The sequence below is a fragment of the Parasteatoda tepidariorum genome, chromosome 3, assembly GCF_043381705.1.
Source record: "Parasteatoda tepidariorum isolate YZ-2023 chromosome 3, CAS_Ptep_4.0, whole genome shotgun sequence".
Lineage (NCBI taxonomy): Eukaryota > Metazoa > Arthropoda > Arachnida > Araneae > Theridiidae > Parasteatoda > Parasteatoda tepidariorum.
In genome coordinates, this window is record NC_092206.1 from 20,807,624 (window position 1) to 20,813,330 (window position 5,707).

Sequence of the window (5,707 nt, forward strand, 5' to 3'; positions counted from 1 at the left end):
TTTTTTTTTTTTTTCGCGCACTTAAATCGTAGCAATTCATGAATATTCATGATTAAGATTCGCGCACATTCACTTTTTATTTCACAACTTGAGTAGTAAGAATTGTAGGATCACTCGGTGTCGAATCACTACCATGGATGATGTTTCTTCCAACATAGAGGCACTATGGAATTGTAGGGTCATCGGATGGGATACTTTCACTGGTTTCAGGGGATAATCTCCAGCCATCGTCATTCCTTCCATCTACATCAGCATTTCAGGCGCGACGAGGTACAAGTAGTACGGGTGGAAAATCGCCCTTCCTTCCTTCAACGTTTTTATCACTGCCGATTTTTTTCTCCTCCGGGGGTGATGGAATTGGGAAAATTTCCACGAAGCAGTCAGCCTCCGTTACGCTTACTTTCTGCGAGATAAAAATGGGTAAACTTCCTCCGCAAGTATTAATCCTGTCGACTTGTAATAACAGGGCTACAACCCTGTTATCAGTGTTGTATTGAGCTTAAAATAATGCAGTCGTAAGTCATCAGACATTCTAAACAGGTTTATTTAAATGGAGGCTGGTATTGATAACAGTTCACGTCCCCACTCCTGCAAAGGAGGGGGAGTGGACAAGACTCCGCACAATTCCAAAACAGCTTATCAGGATCACATCATGATGAAAAAGGACACGCAAAACTATGTGTTCTTACGTTTTATACCAACATAGATTTGAGGTAAAAAGGCACACTTCGTACATTCCTTGTAACCTTACGCATTAAGGAAAATCATTTACTGCTTCCTTATTTGGAAGTGAAAGAGTGAATGATTCTAAAAATAACTCTTCCTTTGAAATATAAATCTATATTTCAATGGTATGTTTTCAGCCTTGAATTCCCAAAATAGAATCTCTCTACGCTTATTCTTTAACAAGGACAGTTTATGAAAACGAAAGAGTTTTAATTCTTTTATTAATACAAAAGTATTTAATTTTTGTATTACTTCCCCCCCAAAAAAAATTTTTGGTAAGCCAAAATAAAAAAAATTTAGAATACTTTAAATTCAAAATTTTTAGGTTGGTACGACTGTTCCTTTTTCCCCCACTACAAACAACATTTTTTCAATTATGTGAAGAAGAAAAAATCGATTATTTACAATGACAAAAATATGAAAAACGTGATTATGCAAATTATCTGTTTAGTCAACTAAACAGAAAGAAAAATGAAACATGTTTATAAACTATTCTACTAAAATTTTCAAAAACATTTTTCACACAAAAATATACAAAACTTTTATGCAAAACGTACTGGACAACAAGTGTCATTTATTCAGAATTTAAGATTCTGTTTGGTTAATAGGGGTTATTTACTTTATGAAAATCTGTATTCTGCTGTGGTAATGCGTACCACGTGGTGATATTATAATAGTTTCATATTAACAATGGTGTTCACATTAACTACAAAATCAATTTTTCAATGCAGTTCAAAATTAATTTTCAAGATATTTTCTACGTATTTATTGACAACATAAAATTAAGATTTCTCATATTTCGATTAATAAAACACACTTGACAACTAAGCGCACATAGAGTACGTCATGCTTGGTAATAATAAATAATATTCATATTAAATTTTGAGACAGAAGCCTTCTGTTGCTGACGTATGTCTTGTTAAGGCAGAGGGGTGCGATTATTCATGTTTTCCAGTGGCGCCATCGATTGCCAAGAATTCGACTTTTACCACGTCGTGCCCGTTTATAGGGCGGACCCATTCACTCATCCACAGATCGTAATTTTGACTTGAATCAGAGAACGATCAATATCCAATTCAGTACCCCCAGAGGTATTGATTTGTTATAGGAACATGGAGGATTTTGAGACTCGACAGATTAAAAGTGCATCAGTCACCATTTTACTACACGGGTGAGTCTTCGGCATACGGGGTTTGAACCCATGAACTCTCGAACATGGGCCCTGCGCCCTAACGACCAGGCTATCCCGGCCCCACAGAAGTCTTCTAATAGCGTAAAATTGTTCAGATATTTAATTGTTATTATTTAAAACAATTATTATTATCTGCAAAAAATTATTATTAATATCATGATTTTTAGCAAAATTATAATTATTTACAAACATTTTATTGCCTTGTGTTACTGAGCCCAATGAAAATTTAAAAAGTAGTTTTGAAACTATTAAACATAAAACTAACAGAACAGGACCTTACTCAAAATATAAAATAATTAATATGAGTATATAAAACAGAAATTTTAAATCAGCGCTTAAATTTCCTTTTTTTTTTTTAATCTATCTTACTGCGCTGCATAAAATCATTGTTCAGAATTTCGAAGGAATCGAAATTTGCATAACTAATCTTTTCTACTAATGAGAGTATTTAAGAAAGAACATTTTTTAAAATTAAAAGTTGCATGAATATTTTATCTCGGAATCTCAGGGCTAAGAGATCATTACATTTCACATCCTTCTCCGATTTCAAATGATCTTATGCTTCTGCTATTTACTTAAGATGCTTAGCCTCTTTACAATTATATTTGGGATATATCACTGCTGTTATTCAAAAGTTAAGCGTAGCAATCATATTATATCGTTATTTAATTTTTTTTCTAAATTTCATTGTTATGCTTTTACATTATAAATGGTACAAGATAAAATAGCGATTGTTTTTTATATAGAAGTACGTAATTATGTGACCTTTTACTATTTATTAAAAAATAACAGTAGATATTTAATAATTAAACTGATAATCGAAAATTAATATTATTTTTTTCTCCAAAACTTAAGTTTTAGTTTCATTATAAGTAACAAAAAAAGTAATGTGGGTCACTTTGCAATTAAAATGCTGTAGTTTTTTAACCTTCATCCACAACATCGCTTTTATAATTTTTATTTTTCGTTAATGACAATCTATTACACGAGAAGTTCTTTATTAATATTTATTCAGCAGGGAAAAAATATTATTGTAATAATATTATTGTAATAATATCATTGTAATAATATTATTGTAATATCATTGTAATAATATTATTGTAATATTATTGTAATAATATTGTTGTAATAATATTATTACTGTAATAATATTATTGCTATAAAAAAAGTACATACTTTGCAACGGTAGTAAAAAAAATAATAAAATGCCATAGATAGATTAACATTTTGAATAGAAAATAAATAAATGTGTAAACGAATTTGATTTTATAATTTTACCACTGGTAAAAAAATTTTTACCGAAAGGAAAAATAAAGGCCTTAAACGTGGAAAAAAATGAAAATAAATTAAATGAAAATTTACAAAAGTAATCTAAATTACCACAAAATGGTATGTGTTAGTAAAAAGGCCTTATTAATTTTATAGAAAGCTTTATAAATCTACTGTACACTCATATATGTATAACCACACAGTCTTTTTTTTTCGTTTAAGTTTGTCATTGATGTTACAATATGTATGTTTTGGTTAGTTACATTGATGAAATAACAAGAAATAGCATATTTTTGTAAATAAAATTTTACAGCTCAAATGCTAATTAGCAGTAGCTAATTGACATACATCGTTTAATTTCTATAGATCATAATCTCTGGAACCTAATTTCTGGAAAATCAGCTAATTCACGCCCCAGTTTCTGGAAAATTGGATCATTAGATCAAAAGTTAATCAGAATTAAAAAAAATAATCGCTGTTCGCTATTCAGTTCATACTATAGAAACTGAACAAAATATAAATACAACATTTCTTCGAAACATTTTTAGCAGGTTTTAGAAATAAGCTAAACGAGAAATAAATATTTATTTTAAAAACTAATATTTTCATATTCAGATTCCAAAGTTGTTGAAATTTCAGACATCTTCATGCATTTACAATTTACTTGCGCGAAGTATGTCTCAAACATTTGAATTTACGCCTCCCCATTTATCATGCAACATTCTCTCCTCACTTCAGTTCTTTGATATCGAAGCGCATATGACGCATTTAAGAATATAGTTCACAGTTAAAAATCCAGGGATACAAATAAAAAAATGTTTGAGAAATCTCCTCCGAGAATACACAATTCTGCTTCTGGAAATATTTTTAGTAATTCGTAGGGCTTTCTGGGAATACTCGAAAAAAAACGGAAATAAGTCTGACACCTCTCGAATCAATATTTTCTTATCAAAAATTTCTGAACAGGAAGAAAATGCATCTGAGAAAACGATAACGATATCACTTATGCAAAAAAGAATGTATCTTACTTTTTTTCGAATATTTTTTCTCTGAAACGCTCTGTTCGAATCGTTTGAAAATGAACAGAAGGTAGCATTTTTCACAGCTCTAATATTTTCTTATCTGCTTCTGCACGCATTTTTATGACTGAAAAAATAAAAATGTCCTTATGTGATCAGAGACTCTCTCTCTCTCTCTCAGTTTTGCGTCGATATTTTAAAATTTCGTTTGATGAGATGATGTTGAAACGGTGACGGTTTGATTCAAATATAGTTTTGGAAGCTTTAAAAGTTTTTTCTCATATTTTCATCACTTTTATAAAGATTTAATATTCTAAAAAATGTAAGATTCTTGACTTAAGTATGAGATATTTGGATTCCAATTTTGTTCAATGCTTTTTCGAAAACTAAACTTTACACGAGAGACTGAAAATGCTTTTTCATCTAATAGGATAATATTTTTTGAAAAGAACTGACATCTATATATTTTAATTTTGCAAAAGATTAGGAAGTACTTGGATCTTTTCATGAATAAGAGTCAATAGTATTTTTTTAATTTTATATATTGCATAATCACATGCGTCATAATCTATTATATATAATTCTCTTACGTGGCTCCCAAATTTTGGCGGTATTTCTCTTTCGCCGGTGGCAACGTTTGCTTTGTNGGGGGTTGGTGAGCGCCAGCGAACAGGGGGCGAAGCCTCCTAGTATACTATAATCAATCATCATAAATAATATAGAAATACATAATGTGTTTGACTCCGGAATATTTTTTCCTTTGTCTGACCCTCTGATTCTTGCCTTAATTACAGTGCTTTCGTTAAAATCAATTAATGATATGTAATTACAGATTTCATACGAGTTGCGCGATTTCCAAAGCCCAAAAACTTACATTAAAGAACATGACATAACGTATTATATATGAGCATAGTGCGTTTCAAGAAAATCAAAAAATTTCTATCACAATTTTGACCATAAAAAAATGAATAAGCCTGATCTACAATCACAGAAATACGGGTTAAATCCACTTTTGGAAAGGGAAGATATTATTCTGCATCATAGTCCTTTTCGACCAAGGCTAAAGAGAATAGAAGGGCTAGTTCACCCCGCTCTTAGAGCTGAAGCTACGATTTGCCTCCTCATGACGTCACTGTGTCCACAGATCTCGGAGATCGCTAACAAAGATATTATGATAACTTTGCATCTTTCTCTCTGTAAAAATAAGTTAGACTTTTTCTGGTTATTAGCTTTCAAACTTTACGTAATTAACACATTATTTCCGTTCATAAACATAGTTCAAAAAAAACTTTCTTGGTTATTATATTAAAAAAATACCATTTTAAACTTATAAAAATGTTTTGCTAGTTGGTGAAAATGACACGATAAATACTTTATTTTAAAAAGTTCAGTTTTAACTTTAACTATTAAGAAAAATGAAGGCATATATCGACACTTTTTTTATCTACATATTCTTTTATAAAGATAAGTTAAGTTAAATTTAGAATCCCTGATTTTAAAA